The sequence below is a fragment of the Gossypium hirsutum genome, chromosome A05 (genome assembly GCF_007990345.1).
Source record: "Gossypium hirsutum isolate 1008001.06 chromosome A05, Gossypium_hirsutum_v2.1, whole genome shotgun sequence".
NCBI lineage: Eukaryota > Viridiplantae > Streptophyta > Magnoliopsida > Malvales > Malvaceae > Gossypium > Gossypium hirsutum.
In genome coordinates this window covers 52,548,030-52,564,074 of record NC_053428.1, presented here as the reverse complement: position 1 = coordinate 52,564,074, position 16,045 = coordinate 52,548,030, and the positions used below count along the sequence as shown (strand labels likewise).

At 34.2% G+C, this 16,045-nt stretch overlaps 1 non-coding gene across 1 annotated transcript; it reads right to left on the bottom strand.

Annotated features, from left to right (window-relative positions):
* Positions 1-5,677: 5,677 nt before the first annotated feature.
* LOC121230014 (small nucleolar RNA R71) lies at positions 5,678-5,784 on the bottom strand. The gene has a single exon (XR_005927966.1). It is a non-coding gene; the product is annotated as a small nucleolar RNA R71 (small nucleolar RNA).
* Between the last annotated feature and the right edge of the window lie 10,261 nt (positions 5,785-16,045).

Here is a 16,045-nt window from a genome sequence, read left to right as displayed (position 1 = left end):
CCATGCTTAAATTTTTTATTTTGATGAATATTTTGAGTTGTGCCATTGTTGATAGCTTGTGATTTTTGTGGTTTGATGATGAAAAATGAAAGATATGTTTTAGCCTAACATATTTTGTATTGGAATTTTTGATAATTTTGAGTAATTAAGACTTAATTGAAAAAATAATAATTTGAGGGACTAAAATGTAAAATTAATGAAATATATGGACTCGTATGGTAATGGGTAAGATTCGGCTAAACATGGGTAATTGGAAATTTTGCGTATTTTGTGTTTTGTGCAATAGGGACTAAATTGTAAAAATTATAAATGTTAGGGGTAAAATGGTAATTTTCCTATTTATTTGTTTTTGGACTAAATTGAATGAAAATATGTTTTAATGAGCTTAATTTGAATATTTTTAGATCAAGAACTAAAGAAATCGGATTTGGATTGGGGAAAAATAAAAGTTATCGACTAGCCGCCCGATTCCGTTTTATACCATCCGAGGTAAGTTTATAAGCAAATAGACCTGTTTATTAGTAAATTAATGTTATAATTATATGCTGTTATGGAATGTTAGAATTTAATTGTACTATGGTCGAATATGTATAAATGTGGCTACCATACTTTCGAGTTCAATTCGACCGAGATACGAAGTCCAAAAGCCCCATATGAACCTTAGGAATAGTTAGGATACATATGTCATGACATAGGATTCCGATATATGTGTGCGAGTAAGACCATGGCATCGGTATGTGGCTACATGTAAGACCACGTCTGGGACGTTGGCAGTGTACGGCTTGTGTGATTATCTAAGTGTCCTATCCAATTCCGAATGGTTCATCGGGCAAAGGTAAATTGTGATCGGATTTGTAAAACAAGTTAAATCTCAGGTAAGAATTTATTTGATATTTACATGAGATAAGGTAAGTAAATATTAAGAATATTTGTTGTAAATATTGTGCAGTGCAAATAAAGAATATATGAGTAAGTGGTATATGTATTTGACTTGTGATGTATAAATCGTGTACTATAGAAATGTTTCTTAGGTATGTTCACTTATGATTTAGTATATTCGGCTTTATATATGATTCTTATAAGTGATGTTATTCTGTGATTCTTACGTTTAAATATGTGGGTAATTGGATGCATAGTTTATTAAGATTAATTGTTTGGAAGTGGATAAAAAATATGTTAAATAGCCTTGTGAATATTCGGCTTAAATAGGAAATTGTTGATAAAAGTGTTTTAAATATGAAAATGTAATTCAAGATCAAGTATGGTAATGATAATGTTAAATGTTAGTTAGAAAAAAAAATGGACAAATAATGAGTTATTTATTTGCTTATAATTTACTAAGCTTCAACAGCTTACTTTATGTTTATTATGTGTTTTCAGTTTATAGATTTTGAATTCAAGCTATGAGCTCGGGGATTGTTAGCCAAGTTCATCACACTATCTACTACTTTGGTACTTAATAAGTTAAACTCGAATTATGGCATATATAGGCTGGTTTTGTAGTTGGTTATTTTGGAAATATGGTTATATAAAAGCCATACGAAAATGGCTTAATTTAATGTTTGCATTTATATATTTTGCTTAAGATTTAAGTATACCTTAGTTATAATGCTACGTTCTATATTTGCATGGTAGTTGTGGTAAATAACATATATGCTTGAAGTGGATAATGACTACTAAAAATATTTGTTCTTAGTTTGACTAAGGTTATATATGAGTATAATGCTTGCGAATAAAGTATTTGACTAGTTCCATCATGTGATGTGTGTTTGGGAATTTGTTGGTGCTTCGTGTATTGCTTATGCATACATCCAGGTTTGTGACATATCAGTTAAGGTACAAGACATGTTCCTGTTCATTGACATATTAGTTGATTTGGATATAGTATATATTTTTGTAATTGAATGAACGTTGGTCTACATGTCCTGGTTGTACGGTAGTGGAAATGCATAAATTAATTTCCTTTAGTGATGGAGAAAATAGGCATGATAATTGAGATGGTTTGATATATATTATTTAAATTAAATACTTGCAAGATAAATGATAGAGTTGAGATGAATGGTAAATCGAGTATAATTTATATTGATTGATAGATATTATAAACAGGTACTTTGTTGTAATTATATTCGATCACCATGACGTAACATTCAATAAAGTCATAGAGATTATTTTTATGAATGAGCCATTATATGATTATAGCATGTATAAATATTGGACTATTAAAAAAATATAAAAAAATGTGACTCATGTGGTTGTTCTTCGAATAGATACTACGTAATAATTTTGTTAGTTACTTGTATATATTTATAAAGATAGTAATTTGTATAATATACCGATATTTCATTTTTTTAAGTATTAATTTAATAGCCAATATATATATACTCATGCATTATACTAATTAGATGTTCATTAGAGTTTATATTTTATCCTTGTTATATCGGCATAAGCTAAATATTTTCGATGATATATTATATTTTATTGCTTATAAGTGATATAATTGCATAAACATGAGACATGAAATGTTTTCAAATTTTAAGAGTTGTGTTAGTTTATGAAATAAATTTGACGGATCTTTGGAATTTATTCATGTATATATATATAACTGTTCGGAACTGTATTATCACTCTGTAATGTCTTATGACCCTATTCCTGCGAGGATACGGGTTAGGAGTGTTACAATTGGGGGTCATTAAAGTGCAATTAATCCCTTAAATATTGGCTGGCCATAGAGACAAAGAGGAGACAATTTTCTAAGTTAGGAGAAATTTGGTGGCTTATTTGACTAAAAAGAAAATAAAATAAAGAGGGAATGACATCATCTTCTTCTCATCTCTTTCTCCACCGAAAATACCAGCAAAGAGGGGGCTTTGAAGCTTTAAAATTTAGCTAGGTTATCCTCTTGCAAATCAAGAAATACAAAATCCGAACCTAGACCGGGGGAAAGCCAAGCAAGTAGATTAAATCGACTAGTCACCTACATTTTGTAAGCCAAGGTAAGTTGTATGTTAAGAATGCAACGATAATGTTATGATTGTGATTGAATTGATATTGCATAAATTGTTTTGATTGTGAATATGAGTATGCGCGTTGAGAAATTAGTGTAATAAAGACTCCTGATTGAACATTAGGAATAGAATTGGATATTCATGCCAGGACATTGGCTGATATGTGTTCTAGTGTAAGACATGTCTAGGACATGCATCAGCCACATTACGAGGACCAGTGTAAGACATGTTTGGAACTTGCATCGGCCCCGAGAGATGCAAGCCAGTATAAGACATGCCTAGGACATGCACCGAGATTGAGACTATAGCTAGTGTAAGACATGTCTGGTACATGCATCAGCCTCGAGATATACAAGCTAGTGTAAGACCTATCTGGGACATGGCGTCAGCTTGTTGTGTGTCAGTGTAAGACCTATCTAGGACGTAGCATTGACACCGATAGATGAGAGCCAGTGTAAGACCTGTCCGGGACACGGCATCAGCCTCGATATATGAAAGTCAGTGTAAGACCTATCTGGGACATGGCATCGACTTTGATGTGCTAGCCAGTGTAAGACCATGTTTGAGACATGGCATCGGCATCTTATCCCATGTTTGCGGCTAATGAATATCTTGTAGTATTCCAAATGGTTCAATGGTATATATCTGATAAACTGTAATTTATACATATTTTTACCCCATGTTTAATGCATTTTATGGATGATTTCCCATTAAAATTGGTGAATTCGATACTCCTAATGCTTTGAATTCATGTTTTATATTTAGGAGAGCATAGGAGAGTGAAAGGAACGAGAAATGGGCCAAAAACGGAGAAAATGGGCCAAAAAACAAAATCAACACGACCTGGACCTCCTCACATGGGCAGACCACACGGCCGTGTCAATTTGGCAGGCTCGAGCACGGCTTGAAGTAATCAGACACGGGCGTGTCCCTATCGAGCCTAAGTTGAGTCCAATTCAGAAAAGGCCAATTTTGAGGGCTTCTAGGCATTCTAAAGCCTATAAATACACCCTAGAGGAGGAAGAAAGGGAGGTATAGAATAGGGAGTAAGGAATTACTCCAAGGAAGCCGATTGATCCATCTCAGAAGCCGGATTCATCATCAAGACTGAAGATCTCTCCTCAATTTCCCCTTCAGGAGTTTTGGGTTTTTTTATGTTTTGTATTCTTTATTATTCTGAGATGTTTTCTTATTTAGTTATGAACTAAATCCCCTAAATACCTAAGGGGAATGAAACCTAAGACGAATCTTGTTATTATTTTCTAAATAGTATGATAAATATTTGACTTTTTCTTAATTATGTGTTCTTAATTCTTGTTTTGATATCCCAGGATATTGATTCAAGATAAGCTCTTATTCAAAGGAGGAATATACCCTGTCTAAGAGTACATTTGTCATAATTAAGAGGAGTTGTTTGCGCGCCTAGACATAGGGTGACAAGATTTCACTGGATTAGGGTGAAACCTAATAAGGGGATCCATAGATCGAGTTAATGCAACCCTAGGGTGTTAATTAGAGAAAGGTCTGAATTATTCAATCTAGGGATTAGACATTATTAGTCTTCCATAGGGATAATAACATAACTTAGGGATCTCTACGGAACAAGTTAAATGAATAAATCGTCTAATTCGGAGCCAGAATAACAAGTACAGTCTAGGTAGATTTTTCCTTAGGTATTGTCTTAATTCAATCAATTTTCCTAAAAGAAATTCCCCAATTCTATTCTCTGTTAGTTCTTAGTTTAGATAATTAGTTAGTTAAAACTAAACCTCTTTATTCTAGGGCTAGATAAGAAAAAGACAGTCATTACTAGTACTTTTAGTTCCTTTGGGTTCGATAATCCGGTCTTGCTAAAACTATACTATTGTTCGATAGGAACACTTGCCTACATCGCGATAATAGTTAGATTCAAGAATGATTAATTATAAATATTTAAAACCTATCACGAAATCACGCGATCAAGTTTTTAGCGCCGTTGCCGGGGAACTAAGATATTGGGAACGCTCAATTTTTATTACTTTAGCCATTTATTTTTCTTGCAATTTTATTTTTTTATTATTATTATTTATTAATTTACTTTTTCTTTCTCTTGGCAGGTTTTTATAGTTTATGACTAGAAGAAACCCGTCAGGACCACTACTTTTTGACGAAGAAATTGATCGCACAGTTCGTAGAAACCAAAGAGAAATAAGGCAAAGCCTAAGATACACAAAGAACGAGCAAGAAGACGAGACTCAACCCCCAACTGAAGAGATGGCTGAAAACCAAGACAATCAGTTACCTCCTGCAATTATGGCTAATCAAAATCCTGCTCCACACACTATGTATGATTATGCTAAACCTTCTTTAACAGGAACTGAATCAAGTATAGCTAGACCTGCTGTAGCTGCAAATACTTTTGAACTGAAACCTAACACAATTCAAATGATACAACAGTTTGATGGTTTGCAAGATGAAGATCCCAACGCTCACTTAGCAAACTTTTTGGAACTATGCGATACATTTAAAATTAATAGCGTTTCTAACAATGCCATTTGTCTTTGGTTATTCCCTTTCTCATTAAGGAACAAAGCTAAACAGTGGTTGAACTCGTTACCACAAAGGTCAATTCTACTTGGGAACAAATGACTGAAATTTTTTTACTAAAATATTTTTTGCCGGCTAAAACGTCTAAATTACGTAATGATAACTCTTCTTTTGTGCAGATGGATTTAGAAACACTCTAGGATGCATGGGAGAGATACAAGGACCTTTTGAGAAGGTGCCCTCACCATGGGTTACTACTTTGGCTTCAAGTTCAAACATTCCATAATGGCCTGAATCCTTTGACTCGACAAATGGTTGACGCAGTTGCTGGTGGAACCATCAATAATAAAACACCTGAAGATGCTTATGAGTTCATAGAGGAGATGTCATTGAATAACTATCAGTGGCAAGTCATAAGGACAAAGCCAACAAAAAAAGTCAGTGTTTATAACGTCAACTCGGTCACCATGCTCTCTAATTAGGTAGAACTCTTGAATAAGAAAATTGATGGGTTTCTTAGTTCTTCACAGGTTCACCTAGTAATGCAGTGCGAAGCAAGTGGAGGTGGAACAAGCCATTCGGAATACCAACCTTATGGCCACAACATAGATAACGAGAGATTAAATTACATGGGTGATAATCCTTGACCTCAAAAGAATCCATATAGTAACACTTATAATGCAGGTTGGAGGAACCACCCAAATTTCTCGTGGGGCGGTCAAGGCAATCAAAGACCACAACATCCTCTAGACTACCAACACCCACCCTATCAACAGGAAAAGAAATCGAACCTTGAAGAGATGCTCAGAAAGTTTATCTCAGTATCAGAAACCCATTTTCAAAACACCAAAACGACACTTAAAAATCAACAAGCATCAATCCAAGGGCTCGAAACTCAGATAGGCGAGCTATCCAAACTGATTTCAGAAAGACCACTAGGAAGTTTACCTAGTAACACCAAATCAAAAAAAGCATGTGAAACCAGTTACACTAAGGAGTGGGAAAGTGTTAACGGAATCTGAAAAGAAGCTAACACAAGAAGTCGTAGTAAGCGAAAAGGGGGAAAAACAACCCGAAAATAGTGACAAACTAGTACCGAAGGAATATAAACCTCCAGTTCCCTACCCAGCAAAATTGAAAAAAGATCGCATTGATGCACAATTTGGTAAGTTTCTTGAACTTTTAAGCAATTACATATGAACTTACCTTTTGTTGAAGCCATCTCGCAGATGCCTACATACGCAAAATTTTTAAAGGAGCTTCTAACAAATAAAAGGAAATTCAAGGACTTATCTACAGTAGAACTCAATGAGGAGTGCTCAGCCATACTCCAAAACAAGCTACCAACCAAACTGAAAGATCCAGGAAGTTTTACTATCCCTTACTTAATTGGTAGTCTGAATGTTGAGAAAGCACTAGCTGATTTAAGCACTAACATTCATTTGATGCCATATAAAATGTTCAAACAACTTGGTCTTGGGGAACCTAAACCTACTAGGATGAGTATTCAATTAGCCGATAGATCTGTTAAATATCCTGAGGGCATTATAGAAGACATACTTGTGAAAGTAGATAAATTCATATTTCATGTTGACTTTGTTTTGCTTGACATGGATGAAGATGTGGAAGTACCCTTAATTTTAGGACGCCCATTTTTAGCCACTGCTAGGGCTGTAATCGATGTGGGTGAGGTAAATTGGTACTTAGAGTAGGTGACGAGGAGATTACCTTTAAAATTTATGATGCTATGAAATTTTCTAGGGAACAGGATGACTCATGTTATTTTATTGACTCTATTAATCATACTACTCAAGACTCTTTTCAGGAAATTGTACAGAAGGACACGACGAAACTGTATCTAGCTCAAGAGGAGGAGACAGATGATGAACCTAATGAGCATTCTTCAAGAAGAGTAGAATATGAGGGCATTAAGATAAACGATGAACTTAGGCAAAAACCCTCTATTGAAGAGGCTCCTAAACTGAAACTTAAACAATTACTAAACCACTTGGAATACGCATTCCTTGGAAGTAATTCTACATTACTAGTTATGATTGCTTCTAACTTGCAACCCAATGAGAAAGAGGAATTAATCCAAGTATTAGAAGAACATGAAAAGGCCATTGCTTGGAAAATTTCTAACATTAAAGGAAGCAGCCCTTCTTTTTGCACCCACAAAATTTTGATGGAAGATGAATACAGACCTTGTGTACAAGCTCAAAGACGAATGAACCCTAACATGAAGGAAGCTGTAAAATCTGAGGTAATTAAACTTCTAGATGTTGGGATTATTAATCCTAATTCTGACAGTTCTTGGGTAAGTCCAGTGCAGGTTGTCCCTAAGCAATGAGGCATGACGGTTGTTACCAACGAGAAGAATGAATTAATCCCAACAAGGACAGTCACAGGATGGAGAGTTTGCATTGACTACAGAAAACTGAATGATGCCACAAGAAAAAATCACTTCCCCTTGCCATTCATTAACCAAATGTTGGAAAGATTATCCGGGCATATGTACTACTATTTTTTAGACGGGCTCTCTGGTTACTTCCAAATCCCAATATCTCCTGAAGATCAAGAAAAGATGACATTCACATGCCCATATGGTACGTTCACTTATCATAGAATGCCTTTTGGATTATGTAATGCTCCTGCCACTTTTCAGCACTATATGATGGCCATATTCGACGAACTCGTGGAAGATGTCATGGAAGTATTTCTGGATGATTTCTTGGCATTCGGTAACTCTTTCCATCTCTGTCTTAAAAATTTAAAATGAGTTTTAATAAGATGTGAGGAAACGAACCTTGTGCTTAACTAGGAGAAATGTCACTTCATGGTTCAAGAAGGTATTGTATTACAGCATAAAATTTCTAGTAAAGGGATTAAGGTGGACAAATCTAAAATAGAAGCAATCGAAAATTTACCTCCTCCTAGTTTGGTTAAGGCTATTAGAAGCTTTTTAGGACATGCTGGTTTTTATAAAAGATTTATTAAGGATTTTTCTAAAATAGCTAAGCCTTTGACTAAATTGCTTGAAAAAGATATACCTTTTAAGTTCAATCAGGAGTGCTTAGAAGCATTCAATACTTTAAAGGATAAATTAATTAATGCTCCAATTATAATTGCACCTGATTGGACTTTACCATTTCAATTAATGTGTGATGCGAGTGACTTTGCAGTAGGTGCAGTATTGGGACAGTGGAGAGACAAGCATTTTCAACCTATCTATTATGCTAGCAAAACTTTGATAGCTGCACAAGAGAATTATACTACTACGGAAAAAGAGTTGCTAGCTGTGGTTTTTGTATTTGATAAATTTTGATCATATCTCATATTGTCTAAAGTTGTTGTGTACACTAACCATTCCGCCCTTCGCTACCTTTTAAATAAAACTGATGCAAAACCTCAACTCATTCGATAGATTCTCCTATTGTAGGAATTCGACTTGGAAATTCAGGATAAGAAATGTAATGCCCCGTACCCGAGACCGTTGCCAGAGTCGAACACGAGGTGTTAACGGACTTAATTCATTAATTAAACAGCTCATACAATTCATTTTAAAATTTCCAGACAAGCTTGCTAACTGCATCACAGTCGCTTTAAAAATCATATCTCGAGTTACAAAACTCGAAATCCAATTCCATAAATTTTTCCTAAAACTAGACTCATATATCTATCTACTAATTTTTTTATAGAATTTTTGGTCTAGAAAATTAGTATAGTTTATTAGTTAAATTCTCCCCTGTTTCAGGGTTCGACTGCTATGACCTCTGTGTATTATGAATCATATATCTCCTTGTACAGAGTTTCAATGACTATGTCGTTTGTTTCTAATAAAACTAGACTCAATAATGAATCTGTAAATATAAATAATGACTTCTAATTATCTTTGTAAAATTTATGGTGAATTTCCAAAGTCAGAATAGGGGACCCAGAAATTGCTCTGGACCTATTTCACAAAAATTTAAACATCTCATAAAATATAGCTCATATACCTATTTCGCTTCTTCCATATGAAAATAGACTCATCAAGCTTCAATTCCATAACTTATTCATTATTTAATTCCATTTCTACTATTTTTAGTGATTTTTCAAATTCACATCACTACTACTGTCTGAATCTATTTTATGGTAAATTTTACCTATTTCATGGTTTCCATGGATTAGCTAGTAATTTGACATACATAACACCAAATATGATCATGATTAGCCATTCCAATGGCTACTCATTACCAAGCATTTCCATACCACTCAATAACCATAATATAAGACCATATATACAAAATGATTATAATGTTATACATGCCATACTCAAAATATACAAGCCATTATGCCAAGATGGTATACGGATAGTGTGAGCGAGCCTCCGACCGTTCCCAATTTTCGAGCTGGCTTGTCAAAACTACAAGGAATGAAAAGGAGGGAGTAAGCATAAATGCTTAATAAGTTCACATGCAAATAGCAAGTAACATAACCATATAAGCAAACATAAAACATCATTTGCATAAACATCACCAAGACATTCATATCACATTTTCATTTATCATTTTACCATATTGTTGTTATATCGATTTTTCAACCCGAGGGTTAAGTACATACCTGTTCAAAGTACCCATTTCACAACACTTGACAATACATCCCTTTCATCTTGAGTATTCCTCCATTTCAGTAGAACTTTACCCGTTGAACACATCGGAATATAATTCGGATACATGGAAAGTTTGCACATAAGTGCCACATATGTAGCCAAGCTACCATGTAACCCGCCCAAAGTGAACTCGGACTCAACTCAACGAGCTCGAGCGTTCGCATCCATAAGTGAACTCAGACTCAACTCAACGAGCTCGAATACCTAGTTATATCTCTCGAGCTTGGACTCAACTCAACGAGTTCGGACATTCGCATCCATAAGTGAACTCGGACTCAACTCAACGAGTTTGGATGCTCAACCTTCCTAGTGACATGTCACTTGTATCCTAATCTATTCCTAAGGTTCAAACCGGATTTTCCTCGAACACATCTCCTTGTCATCTTCCGTAAAATACCGAAACCAATACTCGGTAGTACTTTATATTTAACAATTAATACACATAATTTGCATTTTATTCGAAAATAACCAGAAAGCATAATATTTCATGATAATAATCAGCATCATATCATATAAACAACATTAAATTGCTTAAAATGACAATTATGTTACTACATTTACACATGAACTTACCTCGTATGCGAAAATGGCTACTTTTACCATTTCGTCCACAACTTGGTATTTTCCCCAGTTTAGCCTGAATTTCAGTTTTCCTTGCTCTATCATTTAAAATATAGTCTAATTAGGACTCACATTATTCAAATTGACCCAAAATCATATTTTGGAAAAATTACAATTTTGCCCCTAAACTTTTGCATATTTACACTTTTTCCCCAAAGCTCGTAAATTAAACTTCAGCCTATTTTATTATGTTTTATGACATGCTGATCATTTTTCCCTTCTATGGCAACATCAAATTCTCACTCTAACATGTACTTATGACTATTAGGTATTTTTACCGATTAAGCCCTTTTGCTCGTTTTCACTTAAAACCGAGTAGCACAAGTTGTCTAACATAATTTAAGACCTCATATTCTATTATAAAACACCAAAATACACAAATTTCACCTATGGGTATTTTTCCAAATATAAACCCTAGGTTAAATTATTGCTAGCATAAGCTAAATCGAGCTACGGGGACTCCAAAAACGTAAAAATCATTAAAAACGAGGCTAGAACGGACTTACAATCGAGCTTGGAAGCTTGAAAAACCCTATCCATGGTTTCTCCTTGCTATATTCGGCCATGGGGTTGAAGATGAGAAAAATTGGCTTTTAATTTTGTATTTTAATTCATTTTACCCCTAAATGACCAAAATGCCCTTACTACTAAACTTTCCAAAAATTGCATCCATGTCCAATTTTTGTCCATAGACTTAGAAATTGGTAAGATTTCTATTTAAGACCTCCTAATTAATATTTCAAAACAATTTCATACTAAAAACTTCTAGAATGCAAGTTTTGCAAATTATTCGATTTAGTCCCTAATTTCAATTTAAGCACTTTATGCATAAACTTTCTTCACTAAATTTTCACACAATTATTGAATCATATCATAGACCTTAAAATAATCATAAAATAATTATTTCTATCTCAGATTTTGTGGTCACGAAACCACTATTCCGACTAGGCCCAAAATCAGGATATTACAACTCTCCCCCCCTTCAGGGATTTTCGTCCCCGAAAATCTTACCAGAAAAGTGGTCTTCACTTTTAATCTCATATTCGGTGCCGAAGAACTTGCACTTAAACTGTACCTCCAATACATCTCTTCAATTTCTCATATGATCTAAAAGCTTACAGTCTCAACTCTCAACTGTTCTTAAATTTTCAACCCTTCTCAGTTTCCCATGATATCATGACATAAAACCCGGATCTCAACTTGATTTAATGGAGACCAGAATTCCAAGAAATCCAACAATCAAAGAGACCTGAAATTCCATGAATCTGATGAGTAGGAATTCATTCAATATAGATATGATTTATAGATCTCGCTAAACATTTAACAATAGGATACATCACATTTTCCTCTTTCTGCTATGGAATTAATTCTGATATGGCCTCAAGAATAATCCTTCTCATTTCCATCCCAATATCAACACTGACAAGGATAATTTTGATAGATTCCAATGCTCGGCTTTAACCCCTTTAACAACTCTGATTTTATGTAACATCGAAAGCTCTAAACTATCACATTACCTCACTGTCTTGAAACACATCACAATTCATACAACAATTTATTACTGAAAGTCAGGAAGTCTTTGCTCAATGTAGACTAGTCTAGTTCAGACGCTTCGGTTACCAATATTCTCATCTATTTGAACTCTGTCAACATGTAATAAACTTTTCAGCTTTCACAAGATGGAAACCTTATCATTCGTAGTGACTTAAACTAATATTCAACTCTTTCTAATAAGTATACACTTCTCGTTCAAACCATTTACTCTTTTATCCGTACAAAATGAAATTCTATTATCAGACTTGGGAAAAATAATCCTGACATAATTGTCACATGAAATCTTTCAAATAAATAATTTACCATACCGACTGAAACTCGCGCTTTTATCACCTATACCTTTACTGATGTCAAATCCTTACACAGAAATTAGAAAAATCCCAATACTAAAATTACCACATTACCAAGATCAAATTAGAAGTATAGTCATATTTGACATGATTATCACGAGCTGAAGAACCCACTTCGAACATGAGTCATAATTGACAAATTATGGAACAAAGATAACAAGAAAACCGAATAAAGAAATCCAAGATAGAGAAATCCAGAATAAAGAAATCCAGAATAAAGAGATCCAGGATAAAGAAACCCAAGATACGATCCTATGCCGGAGAATCGAAAACCAAACTCATAGAGAAAATACGGAATACCCCGATAATTCTTCAAAGAAAGAAAGTCCAGAAGAAAACATCATTTAATCCCACTGTAATCAAATATAACAAGATCAATATATCTTCCCATACATATATATCAGATGAAGCATCAAGTAGAAGAAACAGAATCATAATATCATACGCATTCTCTCATCAATTCTTATCAGACGAAATGAAATAGAATACCCGATGAAATAGAGCAATATAAATTATAAACCAGTCAGACTACCAATGCTTTCATCCAACACCAGAATTAGAAGACATTCCCATATAACAAGAATTTCTTCAGAAGATCAATAGCCATAGAAATATTTCTGAGAACGGGTAAACACATAGAACATCTCAAAAGAGACTGCTAAATCTGTCCAGTCATAACTGTCACACTCAGATAGTTCACATTTCAATTATCATTTCCCCAACTAGTTCTGCCGTCACAAATTTCATATTAAACCATTCACTAAAGAAGGCCAGTTCTGAATAAATTTCGATTTACACTTTTCTCGACCTTGCACCAGAGTAATTCGGTTTACCAAGGAGAATTCCTTTTCTAACTGGGATAGTGCATAACTCCAATAATTTTTACGTCAATCCGATACTTTACTGGCTCTGACTTTACTTATCAGCTCATTTTCAATCTCTAATCATACTTATAATTATTCTATCACTGTACTCTTTGGGTTCTCAACCGGAAACTTATTCATTACAAATCTCATGAAATTCCATTCTGAGTACCACTTCGGTAAGGGGGAGGGGTTGTAGGACCTCTAACTCGACTTTCTTATACATACACATATGACATAACTCCCATCATCATAGCAACATCATCAAAATCATGTCATTCATTCAGACAATGCAACATTCATGTTGGCTTACACAAATTTTCCTATTGTCCATTTAGACAATATACTTATGCATACATTTTATGTTTTCTAGATAGCTTTACTTATCCATTCATTTAATTAAATTAATTCATGCTCATGACATCATATAAGGCCAAACAAACATAGATATTTGCATCACAATCACAACATTCATTTCGTGCATCATCATGTACATATCATTACAATCATATAATTCAATCCAACAATTTAATTAACATAGATAAGTTTATTTCATTATAATCCTTTATCTCATAAAAATTATATATCATTAACATTTATCAACATTCGACGTCCAAATCAAGGCAAAGACATTTTCACTCGTATCATAATATTATGACCTTTATTCATACCTGTACTACTTTTTATTTATTCCATTCATCTTATCAAGTAAGCCACATACACTACATCATATGAGCATTAAGCAAATATGAATATTTATCACATATGTATCATAAACCTTTATTCATACTTTTCTGAACCGAGACTTATCATAATCATAATTTTACTCAAATACCTTCACTTAACATTGAACATGCTCAGCGTAGCTCGGTTGGAGATTACCCTATCTAAATAAGATGGTACTCATACGCGTCGGAAGACATCACACTATCACAAATCAGTGGCATGTATAGCTAAACTTTTACACATGCTAGGTTAGTCCGAGAACCAACTAAACCTACTCTGATACCACTAAATGTAATGCCCTGTACCAGAGACCGTTTTCGGATTCGAACACGAGGTGTTAACGGACTTAATTCATTAATTAAACAGCTCATACAATTCATTTTAAAATTTCCAGACAAGCTGGCTAACTGCATCACAATCGCTTTAAAAATCATATCTCGAGTTACAAAACTCGAAATCCAATTCCGTAAATTTTTCCTGAAACTAGACTCATATATCTATCTACTAAGTTTTTTCTAGAATTTTTGGTTAGCAAATTAGTACAGTTTATTAGTTAAATTCTCCCCTGTTTCAGGGTTCGATTGCTATGACCTCTGTGTATTATGAATCAGATATCTCCTTGTACAGAGTTTCAATGACTATGCCGTTTGTTTCTAATAAAAATAGACTCAATAATGAATCTGTACATATAAAGAATGACTTCTAATTCTCTTTGTAAAATGTATGGTGAATTTCCAAAGTCAGAATAGGGGATCCAAAAATCGCTCTGACCCTGTTTCACAAAAATTTAAACATCTCATAAAATATAGCTCATATACCTGTTTCGCTTCTTCCATATGAAAATAGACTCATCAAGATTCGATTCCATAACTTATTCATTATTTAATTCCATTTCTACTATTTTTAGTGATTTTTCAAATTCACATCACTACTGCTGTCTGAATCTATTTTATGGTAAATTTTACCTATTTCATGGTTTCCATGGATTAGCTAGTAATTTGACATACATAACACCAAATATGATCATGATTAGCCATTCCAATCGCTACTCATTACCAATCATTTCCATACCACTCAATAACCATATTATAAGACCATATATACAAAATGATTATAATGTTATACATGCCATACTCAAAATATACAAGCCATTATGCCAAGATGGTATACGGATAGTGTGAGCGAGCCTCCGACCATTCCCAATTTTCGAGCTGGCTTGTCAAAACTACAAGGAATGAAAAGGAGGGAGTAAGCATAAATGCTTAATAAGTTCACATGCAAATAGCAAGTAACATAACCATATAAGCAAACATAAAACATCATTTGCATAAACATCACCAAGACATTCATATTACATTTTCATTTATCATTTTACCATATTGTTGTTATATCGATTTTTCAACCCGAGGGTTAAGTACATACCTGTTCAAAGTACCCATTTCACAACACTTAACAATACGTCCCTTTCATCTTGAGTATTCCTCCATTTCAGTAGAACTTTACCCGTTGAACACATCGGAATATAATTCGGATACATGGAAAGTTTGCACATAAGTGCCACATATGTAGCCAAGCTACCATGTAACCCGCCCATAAGTGAACTCGGACTCAACTCAACGAGCTCGGGCGTTCGCATCCATAAGTGAACTCGGACTCAACTCAACGAGCTCGGATGCCTAGTTATATCTCTCGAACTCGGACTCAACTCAACGAGTTCGGACATTCGCATCCATAAGTGAACTCGGACTC